Source organism: Bufo bufo, chromosome 6 (genome assembly GCF_905171765.1).
Source record: "Bufo bufo chromosome 6, aBufBuf1.1, whole genome shotgun sequence".
NCBI lineage: Eukaryota > Metazoa > Chordata > Amphibia > Anura > Bufonidae > Bufo > Bufo bufo.
The window spans coordinates 127798181-127814887 of NC_053394.1; the positions used below are offsets into that span (position 1 = coordinate 127798181).

Genomic DNA, 16707 nt, shown 5'->3' on the forward strand with positions numbered 1-16707 from the left:
CCGGCAGCTACGCGATCAATTGGAGGAGGTGAGTTAATTTTTAATTTTTTTTTTAACCCTCAAATGACATTGTACTAAGCATTCTGTATTAAAGAATGCTATTATTTTCCCTTATAACTATGAACTATTAATTTCCCTTATACACAGAACCCAAACCTGAACTTCAGTGAAGAAGTTCGGGTCTGGTACCACATTCAGTTTTTTATCACGTGCGTGCAAAACGCATTGCACCCGCGCGATAAAAACTGAACAACGGAATGCAATCGCAGTCAAAACTGACTGCAATTGCGGCACCTACTCGCGCAGGTTTGCCGCAATGCACCCGGGACGCATCCAGACCTAATCCGGACACGCTCGTCTGCAAGGGGCCTAAGACTTACGACCTGAGCTCTAACTATGTAACAATCAGGGAGTAAGAAATTAGCTGAATTTTGATTGTAGCTTTGGATGTGAATGGAGTATCAAATGAGATCCTCATATGAAAAGTAAGGAAAGCTTCTAAAGATGTTATATTGTACAAAACTGAAATCAAACCCTAAGCGTGGGCTCGAGGCCCCTTATTGAGGGCTGTGACCCTCATCTCGCCTGCTTCTCTGTTTGGATCCTGTGGGCTGTTGTCACTTTTCTGCAGCCAGCATGCCCACTCGCTCAGTATCCTGATTCACGGCTCCTCTTGTAAATTCACAGGCGGTGTAAAAAGAAAGGTGCAAAAGTTCTCCTAACACAAAGTGTATGTAAAAAGAAAACAAAAAATGCAGATAAATCATTTTTAATACTTTTCTAACACATTTGATGGCAGCACTATACTGTGTCCTTCTAGTACAAGGCACAGCACCTCTTTTCCCCTACATACAGGCCCACATTTACTGATGTCACTGCACCTACACAATGTTGTGAACTGCGCCAATATTTGGTACACATTGGCCCTATATTTTGCAATTTTGGTGAATGCGTACATCTAGTTTTTTAGAAAACCTCTGCACCTGGCTTTCCACGGGGTGTGACTTACTGAAAATGGGTGTGGCTTTGTGGAAAATGGGGAGCGGCCTAATGTGAAATTTGCGCCACATTCCAATATAAAATTCTCTCTCAAACTAAGCCAACCAATGGTTGGTATAGAGTTATAAAAAAGCGTCTGTTCCTGCATCAGATTTATCATCCAGCCTGAGCCCCTGTGATAAATCTAGTGCAGGTCTAGACAGACTCGTCTTACCCCATCTAGAGAATGAGTTAATCTGTACCACTGTTTAAAATCTAAGCTCCCGCTTACTGCCATTGCGGGGCGATCTGTATGCGGATCAGTGGAAGCCTTATACAGCGCTACACACATCAGCCTCTAGTGGTTGCAACAAAAAGCCAAAATGTTTACAGGTAGGTGTGGCGGGTACTTCCCTGTACTCTGGAATCATAGTGGTGTGCCATTCATGGAGGCAGACCAGGCAGCTGCTTTGGGGCCTGGGTGGTGGAAGTTGGTGGACATGACATTTTCATGCAACTGACACTGAGGGAACTTAGTGCAAAGAGGTTGTTATAATTGTGAGTGATAATGTGGGTTGGGGATTTGGTGCAATTGGGTCTGTGGACCAGCTGCTGCTGGGATGAAGGTAGAGAGAGGATGAGTGATCATCGGACATGTGATTGATACCCCTAAAGCTGTGTACATCATATGCTATTATTTTTATATGATTCATCGTTTTGTTGTTTCAGGTCCACCAGTTTATGAAGATGGTCAACAGGGTCATCTCTCTCACTTTCTGTTACCAGCCAACATACATAAACCTAGTGGTCCTTACTTGGACCCTTACCAATGACTAATCTCCTCCTTTCCCGTGTCTTGAGGCCATAATTCCACCCTGACCATGCCTATCCTGATCTGGTACAAGTGGCAGTGATCCCTCCCATGAAGAGCACTGAGACATTACTTGCTGGTCCTTGTTCCTTAGAAGAACTTCCTGAGTGGTGTGCTCTGGTTTTGTCTTCAATCCATGTAAGTGACACCATTCTGCTGATTATGTGAAATACAAATAAAGTCCAAACATGATTCCATGTTAAATTAAGTAAGATGTCGCACTAAGAACACTCAAACGACACCAGGTGCTCCTGTAAATTGAGGCCACTCACTCAATATAGAAAAGCATATACGTATATAGGTGAACAGGGCACTCAAGGATAGCTGCGACCGTGTATTTTAAGCAAAGATGAGCTTTATTGATAATATAAATATATTTGATGCATAAAACAATCAAGAATGCAGTAGAATAAATAGGTTATTAACAAATAAATATAATGAATATTCGACAGAGCAAAGGCTATTATTCGATTAATCAACAAATATTCAATAGTCCAATATTGTAAATCTTGGATCCAATGATTGTGAACATCCAAAGACTTGTTTGCAATAAGTCTATTCGTTTTTTACTTTCATATTGAGACAACAGTCATATGCTTGCAGTTATTCAAATAGTCGCGGCGGCGTCCCGCCAAAGCGACGTGAATGGCAGCAACTCACTGCTGAAAAGCTTGCAAGCGAATTAAGTCCATTACCTTTGTATCGACCAAGTGTTCGTCCGAAATAATCTCAAGACCCTTTAAGTGTACTTACTCCCAGGATCTGCCTTTAGATATTTGTAGCAGTATTCAATCAGGAGATTAAAGCCGGCTCTCTGTTCGGTTATGGTCGATTTAATGGTAAGGTAGGTTTTTCAGTACAAAGATGGGGTGTAGCACCAGACGCGTTTCGGGGTCCAACCCCTTCCTCAGTGGTATGCTTCACCCCATCCATTTTCACCCAGTTATATATCTGAAATTGCAGGAATATGATGTATTGCAAAAGTCAGCAAAAGTATTTTTTAGTTTCCACATATGACATCTCTCTTTGTGATTGTGATACAATGTGGAACACCTGAGTACCGACAGACAGGAAATGAAGATTGGATTGAGACCAAGTTAAACAAGTAACATCCAGTATAAAAGAGGGGTTATGGATGGGGTGAAGGCTCTTGTGATTATTTCGGACGAACACTTGGTCGATACAAAGGTAATGGACTTAATTCGCTTGCAAGCTTTTCAGCAGTGAGTTGCTGCCATTCACGTCGCTTTGGCGGGACGCCGCCGCGACTATTTGAATAACTGCAAAGCATATGACTGTTGTCTCAATATGAAAGTAAAAAACGAATAGACTTATTGCAAACAAGTCTTTGGATGTTCACAATCATTGGATCCAAGATTTACAATATTGGACTATTGAATATTTGTTGATTAATCGAATAATAGCCTTTGCTCTGTCGAATATTCATTATATTTATTTGTTAATAACCTATTTATTCTACTGCATTCTTGATTGTTTTATGCATCAAATATATTTATATTATCAATAAAGCTCATCTTTGCTTAAAATACACGGTCGCAGCTATCCTTGAGTGCCCTGTTCACCTATATACGTATATGATTCCATGTTAGTAGGTATCTTGTCTGGACATCTTCCTATGAAAGATGTTGAAGGATAAAGGGTTGGTAACATAGTTTTTTTTTGAGAGTGAGGGTGAGGCAATGTTGGAAAGAGAGCCAAGTCATCTTACTCTAGGTAGATGGAGATGGAGAAGGGAGGATACCAGACTGATGAGTAATAAAAACAAGGGGGTTGGAATTGTAAAATTCCCCTTGACAACTTAGATGCTATGATCCAGGTGAGCTGGGTCAAATTCTAGAAGTCATATGAGGTTTTCTGATGCAGAGTTGCAATACCAGACACAACCCATGAACAAGAGTAGCACTGTTTCTGGAAAAAAGCAGCATGCTTTTTTTCAAACCTTGGACAATCTCTTTGTAAGAGTCTTTAGAAAGTTCCTCCATCACCTACTAGTTCCTTCCTCCAATCCATTACATCCAGCAGGCCCCAGTGACCACCAATGGAATGACTCAAATAAGGAACTTCCATATGTTCATGAATGTTCCTCATCTCTCAAGGTGGCCACACACTTTAGATACTCATTAGTAGAAGCGGACTGGAAACTTAGTGGCCGTGGAAACCTTAAAGTGGCCCCTTGTTGTAGGCAAGTCCAAATTGATAGAAGGCTGAGCAACACAAGTAAGCAGGGACAACACAAGTAAGCAGGTCCAGCAATACTGTAGTGCAGCACAAAATACCGCACCTGCAGAACCAAATACCACAGTTCAGCACAAAATACTGTCTTCCTCACTGAAGTATTCAAGTGTATCACTGTCCTGAGGATGGCGATGCAGTTTAATTCAGGAAAACCAGGTGCATAAGAACCTGATGATCCTTCATTAATTAATGTTGAGAGCATCAGATTATTTTGTACCTAGCCATTGACAGTGAGAAGGGTTCATGTGGCCCCATGGGCACAGGTCCACAGAGAAATTTCCCTGTAGGGTCCATGACCAGTTCAATCCTTCCCATCAGCACCAAGCAAGCAGCAATATTTAATTCCTCTTGCCTCTGTTCTTTTTTATGGAGAGGGCAATGCGACACTGCCAGACTCCTCTGCTGACACCTTGGATGGGGCATCCAACATGTTTGATTTCTCTTTGCCCTGACAGCTACAATTGGGAGACACTCTGAACACTATTATACATGTTAGAAATGATTAGCTGGTCCTGCAGACAGATAAGGTTGACATTCATGTAATGAGTGTGACCACCATAAAGAGGTATTCCCATCTTAGACATTTATGGCATATCCACAGCATGTGACATAAATGTCTGACAGATGTCGGCTCCACCACTGGACGTGCACCTATCTCTAGAAGGAGATTCTCAATAAAGGAGGCCAAATCAAAATCTAAATTATGCAGCACAGATTCACAGGAAACATGAAAATAACTGGAAATTCACCTAAAATGGTTTTCTGAAAATAAATCTTCAAGGGGTTTTCTGTTTATGACCACTGTCTGTATTAGGTTATGTAGACATCATGGAGACAAAGATTTCCTGTTTGTGACTCCCTCCTATGAGCCATGGCCCAAGGGAGGGGTCTGCTGCAGAAGAAATGTGTTTTCAAGATCTCTACTTGCTTTCAGTGAATGAAAACCGGAACTTTAAAAAATAAATTGGAATTTTCCTTTTGAATTCTTCAAGGGGCCTTGCCGGGTCAGGGTAATAAGCCGTAGAAGTTTTTTTTTATTATTATGTAGATGTTGTCTTTCCATGATTGGAACTTGTTATTCGTTGTAACTTTTGCTCCAAATCAGTGCCGAGCAGAGTTTAATGAGTGCTCCTCAGCGCCAGGGTGACGCTGCGCAGCAGAGGCTGATCTGACTGTCGCATTATGTAAATTCCCTTCCCACTCTTCCTCCCCCATAACACCGAGCACTGCTGTCTCCTTACATAAATCCACTAAAATCCGTGTCCTCTGCCCCTGACACGAGAACAGATTGATTCTATATTTTTCTAACTTCTGCCACATTCTTCCCTGCATCAGAATTTGTCACTTTGTCGAATTTCATGTGAATAAAGTTAAAGGGGTTCGCTATACTTTTTATTTTCTTTAGAAAATCCCGGAGTCTTCTCTCCTGTGGACGAAAGATTGTTTCCTCAGTACCTACCCTCTGTGGAGCTTCCATTGCCGCTGTCTCTGCTGCACTCAGACTGACTGTGGACTCTTTCACTCAGGTCCTGATTGGATGTGTTCCAGAGTCTTCCTGTTCAGCGGCATATAGTGTAAACGAAGCTGAACAGGAAGACGATGCTTGGAAAATCATTTTGCACAAAATTATTTGAGCCCGTCTGACGCACGTCAAGGCGATCTCTGTAAGACGGGTTCCTAACACTACCTGTTATGTGACGGCACAAAACAGGTAGAATTTAGTGTTAGGAACCTGTCTTACAGAGATCCCCTTGATGTGCGTCAGGCGGGCTAAAATAATTTTGTACAAAATGATTTGCCAAGCATCTCTAATTTATAAGTATAGCACTAGCAATTATTATGCATTTTTGTACTTTATTTGGTTTGCAGAGAGCTATTGCATTGCATGTTTTGTTTTACAGTGTTGTTTTCAGCCATAGCAACGTGCCCCTGCGCATTGGGATTTTTCTCTGTTTCTCTCACACTGAATAACTTGGAAGCACCATATCGGACATTATAAAGAAGCACTGAACAGTACTGATGCGAATAAAGCACTTAGGGTGCTGCAACATCTGTCTGAGTCTGCCTGTCACGCTGGACCAGATACAAGATACAACAGAAATCCACAAACAAGTGTCTAGGCCAGAAGCTGGGGATAAAGGTCACCCCCTAACAAATCCCTACCAGCTCTCCCTAGACTTCTGTGCCCACGTTCAGACCCTAGAGGTGGGAATAAACGTGGCCCCGTGCCTAAGGCTGAAGATTCCCTAAAATCCCTAAGATGGTGAAAGGGGGAAAGAGACAGCTTGCTTCCCCAGACCTGGAGGAGGCAGGCGTCTCTCTAACAGCCTAGACAGAACAAACACAAGAAAACAAAACCAACTTATCTTGTCACAGAGCAGATACAGCAAATACTTCTTTCCTTCCTTCCTTCCACTGAGCAAGATAGAAGCTATAACCCCCCCAGGACACTGGGAAGGGGCGTAATTTAAACTCATACAAACGACCCCACCCAGTGCACCTGAAGGAAGGCGGATACAGCTCAACTCCAAAACAAAAACAAAAAACGACACACGTGCTGCTAACCTGGCAGACCTCCGCACATAACCTGAGCAGGGCATGACAGTACCCCCCCTTCTACGGGTGACCTCCGGACACCCCGGCCCAACTTTATCCGGGTGAGATCTGTGAAAAGCCCTCACCAGTCGGCTGGCACTAACATCCACAGCCGGAACCCACATCCTCTCCTCAGGGCCATATCCCCTCCAGTGTACCAGGTACTGAAGGGAACACCGAAGAACCCGTGAGTCGAAAACCCTAGAGATCTCGAACTCTAAATTTCCATCAACCAGAACAGAGGGAGGAGGCAATGGCGATGGTTCCACAGGTTTCACATATTTCTTAAGTAAAGACCTGTGGAACACATCGTGGATCCTCCAGATCTGCGGAAGATCCAGACAAAACGCTACTGGATTGATCACCGCAGATATTATGTAAGGTCCAATAAATCCTGGACCCAGTTTCCAAGATGGTACTTTCAGTTATTTTTAGTAGATATCCACACCAGATCACCCACACACAGGTCCGGACCAGTCATACGTCTATTGTCAGCCATTCGCTTGTACCTCTCACCCATCCTCTCCAAATTCACTTGAATCTTCCGCCAGATAGAGGACAAGGCAGAAGAAAATCTCTCCTCTGGCATCCCAGAGGAACTAGTCTCAGAAAAGGTACCAAACTGAGGATGAAAACCGTATGCACCAAAAAATGGCGACTTACCCATGGACTCCTGCCTACGGTTATTCAAAGCAAACTCTGCTAGTGATAAGAATGAGGACCAGTCCTCCTGATTTTCAGCCACAAAGCACCTCAAGTAGGTCTCCAGGTTTTGATTAGTACGCTCTGTCTGTCCATTCGACTGCGGATGAAAAGCCGAAGAGAACGAAAGTTGGATACCAAGACAAGAGCAGAACGCCCTCCAAAATCTGGAAACAAACTGCGTGCCCCTATCAGAAACCACATCCGAGGGAATGCCATGTAATTTCACAATGTTATCCACAAAAACCTGAGCGAGAGTCTTAGCATTGGGCAGACTAGTTAACGATACAAAGTGAGCCATTTTACTGAAACGGTCAACAACCACCAAAATCACAGTTTTCCCAGAGGAACTCGGCAGATCAGTAATAAAGTCCATAGACAAGTGCGTCCAAGGACGAGATGGAATAGACAAAGGTAGAAGTGAACCAAAAGGTCGAGTGTGAGCAACCTTTGCCCGTGCACAGGTCTCACAAGCTGCTACGTAATCCTCAACACTCTTACGTAACCCGGGCCACCAGAACCTCCGGGAAATCAGATCAAAGGTGGACTTGCCACCAGGATGTCCTGCAAGGACAGTATCGTGATGTTCCTTGAATACCTTGTATCGCAATCCAACAGGAACAAACAACCTACCTGGGGGACAAGAATCTGGAGCCTCCTCCTGGGCTCCCAATACCTCCATCTCCAATTCGGGGTACAGATAGGAAACAACCACCCCATCAGCCAAAATCAGAGCAGGATCCTCTGAATCACCTCCCCCAGGAAAACTACGAGACAATGCATCCGCCTTGACGTTTTTAACCGAAAAGTAACCACAAAGTTGAACCTAGTAAAGAACAGTGACCATCTAGCCTGTCTAGGATTCAGACGCTTGGCAGTTTGCAGGTAAGCCAAGTTTTTATGATCAGTATATACCGTAACAGGATGAGACGCCCCCTCCAACCAGTGACGCCATTCCCTATCTCCTATCGCCAGCAATTCTCTATCTCCTACATCATAATTCCTCTCGGCGACCGAGAGCTTCTTGGAAAAAAAAGCACATGGACGCCACTGGCCAGGAGATGAACCCTGCGACAACACTGCTCCAACCCCAACCTCTGATGCATCCACCTCCACCACGAATGGCTGAGACACATCGGGCTGCATCAGAATGGGGGCAGACGCAAAACATTCCTTAATAGCCGAAAAGGCCTGCAATGCCTCATCCGACCAGACAGAGAAGTCGACGCCTTTCTTAGTCATATCGGTCAGGGGTCTTACAATGGTAGAGTAGTTCAAGATAAATTTTCTATAATAATTGGTAAACCCCAAAAACTGCATCAAAGCTTTCTGATTCTCCGGTTGGTCCCATTCTAGAACCGCCCGGACCTTTTCGGGGTCCATACGAAAACCAGAGTCAGAAAGCAGGTAACCCAGAAACGGAAGCTCCTGAACAGTAAACACACATTTCTCCAATTTAGCATACAATTTATTCTTCCGAAGGATCGACAAAACCTGTCTTACGTGATCCTGATGAGTCTTCAGATCAGGAGAGTAAATTAGAATGTCATCCAAGTAAATTACAACGAATCTTCCCACAAAATGATGGAAAATGTCATTGACAAATCGCTGAAACACTGCTGGCGCGTTAGTTAACCCAAAAGGCATAACCAGATTCTCTAAATGACCCTCGTGTGTGTTGAAGGCAGTTTTCTACTCATCCCCCTCCTTGATTCTGATCAGATTGTAGGCCCCTCTTAAATCTAACTTGGAGAACACCTTGGCTCCAACAATTTGATCAAAAAGGTCAGAGATCAAGGGAAGGGCATACGGATCACGGACCGTAATGCGGTTCAATTCCCGGAAATCCAAACAGGGTCTAAGCCATCCATCCTTTTTCTTAACAAAGAATAAGCCAACTGCGACCGGAGATTTAGATGGCCTAATATGACCCTTTGCCAAACTCTCGGCAATATACTTCCGCATGACCTCTCTTTCGGGTTGAGAAAGATTGTATAGTCGAGACTTTGGCAACTTAGCCCCTGGGATGAGATTAACCGGGCAATCATATTCACGATGAGGAGGCAATTCCTGAGCCCCATCTTCCGAAAATACATCCGCAAAATCTGAGAGTTACTGGGGTAAAACCGTAGTAACCACACCAGAGATAGAGGTACTAAGACAATTATCCGAACAAAATTCACTCCAACCAATGATCTGCCTTGCCTGCCAATCTATAGTAGGGTTATGTTTTATCAACCACGGTAACCCTAAGACCATAGGAGCGGGCAAGTCCTTCATGACAAAACAAGAGATGATCTCAACATGTGAATCACCCACCCTTAACTGAATACCATGAGCAATATGAGTGAGACTCCTTTGAGAAAGAGGGGAAGAATCGATTGCGAACACCGGAATCTCTCTTTCTAAGGTGCAAGTACTTAGGCCCAGATTTTGAAGAAAAAGATAATCAATAAGGTTTACCCCAGCACCACAATCAAGGAATACTTCAAAATTAAATTTTCTTGAGTCTAGCGCCACCATAGCTGGAAGGAGAAAACAAGTATTGCAGGGAGATTGCATACTTGCTTGCTCCGGCAGCCCATTCACACTACCAAGAGTCAAGGATGTTTTTTTTTTTTTTTTTTCTCTTTATGTAAACCTCTTTGTGGTTCTTTATCATCAACACGCGATTTAACAAAAAGACAAGCATAAACAAAATGACCACTCTCTCCACAGTAATAACATAGCTTATGCAACCTCCTAAAGTTCCTATTACCAGAACGGAACAACACCTGACCCAGCTGCATGGGTTCCTCCCCTACCCCAGAATTACATGTCATAATACTCTGGGGAACTGGTGGGACGAAACCACTCACAGAAGGGATCCCTGCCGTGGAGGGGACCTTACACCTCTCTCTAATGCGTCTATCTAACCGTACTGCTAAAGACATAGCATTCTCCAATGTATCCGGATACTCATGAAAAGCGAGGGCAGCTTTTAATCTCTCAGACAACCCCTGACAAAACTGACTACGAAGCGCGGGGTCATTCCACCCAGACTCCGTAGCCCATCTCCTAAACTCAACACAATACACCTCTGCAGAATGTTCACCTTGTAATAAAGTACGCAACTTAGATTCTACCATCGAGACCCGATCTGGGTCATCATAGATTAATCCCAAGGCTTTAAAAAATTCATCCACCGACCGGAGGGCCAGAGAACCGGTCGGCAGAGAAAAGGCCCAGGACTGCGCGTCCCCTTTAAGCAGGGAAATGATTATCCCTACTGTCTGACTCTCATCACCAGATGAAGACGGCCGCAGCTGAAAATACAACTTGCATGACTCTCTAAAGCGGATAAAATCATCCACACCCCCCAAAAAACGATCAGGGAGAACAACCTTAGGTTCTAGGCTGGACTGACTCCCACCAGCGGAGCCATGAAGCAGAAAATTCTGACAAAGTGAAACTGCATTGCGGAGGTCAGCTACCTCCCCAGTTAACTCCTGCATGCGATCAACCAACGAATCAATTGACTCCATCTCAAAGTCGCTGAGAAATGCCAGTCTAGGTTTTGTGGCGGGTTATAATGTGACCGGATACAAGATACAACAGAAATCCACAAACAAGTGTCTAGGCCAGAAGCTGGGGATAAAGGTCACCTCCTTACAAATCCCTACCAGCTCTCCCTAGACTTCTGTGCCCATGTTCAGACCCTAGAGGTGGGAATAAACGTGCCCCCGTGCCTAAGGCTGAAGATTCCCTAAAATCCCTAAGATAGTGACAGGGGGAAAGAGACAGCTTGCTTCCTCAGACCTGGAGGAGGCAGGCGTCTCTCTAACAGCCTAGACAGAACAAACACAAGAAAACAAAACCAACTTAGGCTGCTTTCACACCTGCGTTCAGGTGTCCGCTCGTGAGCTCCGTTTGAAGGGGCTCACGAGCGGCCCCGAACGCAGCCGTCCAGCCCTAATGCATTCTCAGTGGAGGCGGATCCACTGAGAATGTATCCGTCTGCCAGCGTTCAGCCTCCGCTCCGCTCAGTGAAAGAACACCTGAACGCTGCTTGCAGCGTTCGGGTGTCCGCCTGGCCGTGCGGAGGCGAGCGGATCCGTCCAGACTTATAATAGAAGTCAATGGGGACGGATCCGCTTGAAGATGGCACCATATGGCTCAATCTTCAAGCGGATCCGTCCCCCATTGACTTTCAATGTAAAGTCTGAACGGATCCGTTCAGGCTACTTTCACACTTAGAAATATTTCTAAGTTATAATGCAGACGGATCCGTTCTGAACGGATGCAAACGTCTGCATTATAGGAGCGGATCCGTCTGATGAAACATCAGACGGATCCGCTCTGAACGCTAGTGTGAAAGTAGCCTTATCTTGTCACAGAGCAGATACAGCAAATCCTTCTTTCCTTCCTTTCTTCCTTCCTTCCTTCCACTGAGCAAGATGGAAGCTATAACCCGCACAGGACACTGGGAAGGGGCGTAATTTAAACTCATACAAACGACCCCACCCAGTGCACCTGAAGGGAGGCGGATACAGCTCAACTCCAAAACAAAAACAAAAAACTACACACGTGCTGCTAACCTGGCAGACCTCCGCACATAACCTGAGCAGGGCATGACACTGCCACTGCAGTTTACTCCTCCTACCCCCCTCCCCTCCACAGACTTACATGAACAGCCTGTAATTTTATTCTTCAGTGAGCTGACAGCGTGGGTTAGTCTCACAAGACAGATTGGTAGTCTATAAACTCCATGTATCATAAGAACCTTTTGATATCACAGGGTCACATGACTTTCAAAGTCTCAATTTTAAAGTCACCATGCACCTAAACACCATCATTAGGGTTCATTATTACCGTTATTACTTATCTTTATTACCATATAACATGGGATGTAAATATTACATTTTTGGTATGTTCCACATTTTCTGAAAAGCCAAATGACTGTGTCTCTAAGGAAGATATATTACAAAGTTTGTTATAGTCATCTGTATTATTGGTTTATGCTAAGTTTTGTGACACAACTGTGACCATTTAAACCTAATTTTCATAAAATGCGTAACCTAGTTATGCAGTAATACCGATTTATCTTTCTGAAGTCTAAGAAAGCTGGATGACAAGCCATGTTGGGAGCTGTATTGGAAACTATATTGGTTAACACCCAGCTTTTCTAGATGTTTTCTTAGTCCTGTAGGGAATGACATATCCCTCAGTTTTGTAATGCTCCTTCACTAGACAAAATTACTGATCAGCGGTCTAGGCAAGTTGACTGCCAACTCTTTGTATAATCTATGACTATACTTGTTGTCAACCAGTCTAGTTGCAGTAAATACATTTTAGAGGGTTAAGGGTACTTTCACACTAGCGTTGTTAGAATCCGGCACCTGGAAATCCGTATGCAAACGGATATCTTTTTTTTCTGGATCCGTTAGATGTATTCATTGAAATACTGGATCCGTCTTTCCAGTTTCATCCGGAATAACGGATCCGGTATTTAATTTTTTCAAAGCTGGAAAGAACTGCGGATCCGGCGATGCGGCAATTTCCGGAACACTTGGTACCAGATCCGGCATTAATACATTTCAATGGAAATGAATGCCGGATCTGGCAAGTGCGGTAGTGTTCCAGAATTTTGTCTGGAAAAAATACAGCAGCAAGCTGAGATATTTTGTCCGGTCAAATACCGTACAAGGGACCGAACGGAAGACATCCGGATGCATACTGAACAGGTTGCTTTCCATTCAAAATGCATTGGGACAAAACGGAAGCGTTTTTTTCCGGTATTGAGACCCTTTACCGGATTTCAATACCGGAAAAGAATAACGCTAGTGTGAAAGTAACCTAAGAAAGATAGGTGATCATCATTGTTTGGATCTGTAATGGTCACCACATTGACTCTCGCCCAGATTTCTTAGATTTCTGCCTAGGTCTGTAGTCAAGGACACATTTACTCTATTGCTTCTTAAGTAGGTGATTGGCCATTCGAGGTTCTAGGAGAGTTGGATGACCACTCTTTTTTTAATATGTAATGGTGTCCATATTAGCTTTCATGCGGCTTTGATTTTAGGGGGGGGGGGGGGGGCAGAACTTAATAAAAAATCTTCTTGCTATTCTGAATGTCAGGAAGTTTTCCTTCAGTCGCTGCTGCTGTCGCCTGGTGTTTGCAGTAGGAGTGGGATGTGGTGTCTGGGAGATGTGCTTCAGGGTTGGGTAGTGGGAGGTGTTGAGATATAATCTGTCATCTCTTCTATATCTCACAGACAGTGAGCTGGGACCATCCTCATATTATGGAGTGACTGGTGGGACATTGAGGAGACACTACTGTTGGCGGGTAAGTGAGTGGGGGGGGCAGGTGCATTTGTAAATCTACCTGCACCCTGATGGTATATGATGCACAGCGTGAGTATAGTGCATGGGCTGAAGGCCTCTACCACCACCTGTTGAAGGTATACTTAATTAAGAAACATGAGTTTAGTGCTATCACATGCCAACCTCACAATCCAACGTTAGTATGAAAACCTGTGGGTAATGGAAAAACGCACTATGGTGTAGCAGGTTCCAACTATCTAACGCACCATGCGAATAGGTTATACTCACAAGATTCCTGATTAGTGAAGGCGTGTAGAAATATTGTTGGTATCAAAGTAGAACTCTGCTGGAAAAAGAGAACTATAGTGTAGTATGTCACAACACTTAATCTGCCTGCAAACAGATTATACTCACAGAGCTTCACTTGTCAGGTGCGTGTATAAGATCTTGTAGAATTTTCATAGACAGCTCAAAAACCTGGATAACAGCCAACATCGATGTCCAAAAAACTCTCAAGGAAGAAGTCGCAAGAGAAGTAGGTGCGCACCAAAGGTCAGGTAAAAACTATTAAATACTGGCAAAAAGTACAACTATAAAACATATAAAATATCTGGAGTAAAGCCTGGGACGCCCCAGACGAAGCATCACCGCGAAACCCGGGTCGGGCTTTACTCCAGATATTTTATATGTTTTATAGTTGTACTTTTTGCCAGTATTTAATAGTTTTTACCTGACCTTTGGTGCGCACCTACTTCTCTTGCGACTTCTTCCTTGAGAGTTTTTTGGACATCGATGTTGGCTGTTATCCAGGTTTTTGAGCTGTCTATGAAAATTCTACAAGATCTTATACACGCACCTGACAAGTGAAGCTCTGTGAGTATAATCTGTTTGCAGGCAGATTAAGTGTTGTGACATACTACACTATAGTTCTCTTTTTCCAGCAGAGTTCTACTTTGATACCAACAATATTTCTACACGCCTTCACTAATCAGGAATCTTGTGAGTATAACCTATTCACATGGCGCGTTAGATACTTGGAACCTGCTACACCATAGTGCGTTTTTCCATTACCCACAGGTTTTCATACTAACGTTGGATTGTGAGGTTGGCATGTGATCCCACTAGTTGAAGATTTTACAAGTGAACTTTTATACACAAAGAAGATTTTTCTCTTGCAGCGCAATCTTTTTTTCATATATTTTCTTCAAGTAATAGACTTTTCCCACATTGTCTTCAGATTTGCAGCGCTTGAGGGGACAAGTATATTTGAACAGAGACTCTATTTATTTATTTTATGAGTTTAGTGCTATTGTTTATACATTGTATTGCACATGTGCTCACTGTATGTATGGCACTATTATGTACACAATTACATGGGTCTTGTATGGAGGGATTATTTCGGCACACCATACAGTATGTGGCTGCTCTATATCAATGTTGGGTGGACACACTGAAGAGAAGCGTTATGTGGGCTCTCTATGGCACCAGAATTGAGTGGGACCACTGTAGGCACACTACTATGTGGGTGCTCTATGTCAGTATTAGGTGGGCACTCTATGGCACCAGGACTGTGTGGCACCACTGTAGGTACAATATTATGTGGGTGCTCTATACTAGAATTAGGTTGGCACACTGTACAGAAGTGTTATGTGTGAAGTCTATGGCACAAGGACTGTTTGGCACCACTATAGGCACAGCATTATGTGGGTGCTTTACAGCGGCATTATATGAACCCTATATTACAGTATTATGTGTCCAGCTTTATGTAGCACTGTATGGCATTATTTAGTAGACAATCATTCTGCATTTTTGGGCACTGTAGGATTATTTTGTGGGCACTATATGGCAGTATTAAGTAGGCACTGTACAGCATCATTATGTTCATCAATTATTATATCATTATGCAGGCAGTTTATGGCAGAAGCAGGCAGGCACTATATGGTGGTATCTTGGCAGTGTTTAGCACTATTATTTGGGGAAAGTATAGAAATACTGCTGTTTCAAAAAAAAAAAAAAAAAAAGGGTAAGCAGCAGGACATATATGTTTTGCCCAGAGGCTTCCATTGGCCATACTTGTCCCTGGCCATTGTACATCCGTGTCCTAACTGCAGAACTAGCAGATCTCCAAAATAATGTTATTGCTACAATTATAAGTCTGGGTTTACACATCGCTTTTGTGCTGCTTTTTAAAAAGATTTTAAAAAATGCATGTGTTTTTTGTTTTTTTTTTAAGCAATTGCTTTCTTTCTCCCTAAAGGCGAAACATCTTAAATCACTATGGTAATACCCTATGCAGTTTTAAAAGCAGAAACAAATTGATATGTACATGTTTCCCTTAAGAAAAAAACGCTGAAGAAAAAAAACACATAAAATGGGGGAGGGGGGGGCCATAAAGCACTGCAATAGAAATGTGTAAACCCGGTCTAAATCCATAAAAATCATCAATTGTTACAGGGTACCAGAGCTCACTTTTGTAAAAACTTTGGACCTGTAAGCAATGAATGTTTTTATTTCCTGCGAGCAAGAAGAGATCTGATGAGGAACTTACAGGATATAAAAAAAAATGGAGATAGGATACTGTACATTGCATCCTATGGACCAATGGCTCAAAGGGCTAATAGTCAGCAGCAGCCTGAAACCCCTACCAGATCTTGCTATCATAACAGGTGGGCTTTTCTAACCTTGGACCCCAGTAGACAATGCAGTGTCTCATTTCTGTCTCCGCTCTCAGATCTATGTGATTGCGATCTAGATCCCAGACACAGCACCACTATTTACCTGAAGCTTAAGGAACCAGCATGTAGACAGGGCTGAAGGGAGAATAGGGGTCTAAATATAGGGGGAGTGAGGAGGAAGAAGGCACATCTAGGCCACGCTGCCTCAAATGAGAAGACCAGCTATTAATGGTACTTGATCATTTGGAGTCTATATAGTGATGCAGTTATATATCCCATCATGCTGCATTGGTAGGACATTCTGAGCGAGGATCAGCAACCTCAGGC

General features: G+C 43.4%; 1 protein-coding gene across 2 annotated transcripts in view; it reads left to right on the forward strand.

Annotated features, from left to right (window-relative positions):
• The first annotated feature begins 13631 nt into the window (after positions 1-13631).
• COL20A1 (collagen type XX alpha 1 chain) overlaps positions 13632-16707 on the forward strand; it is a 141539-nt gene continuing 138463 nt past the window's right edge. For both annotated transcript variants that reach the window (XM_040437853.1, XM_040437854.1), the window contains exon 1: positions 13632-13727. The gene's annotated coding sequence lies outside the window, so the exon portion shown is untranslated. The remainder of the gene's footprint in view (positions 13728-16707) is intronic.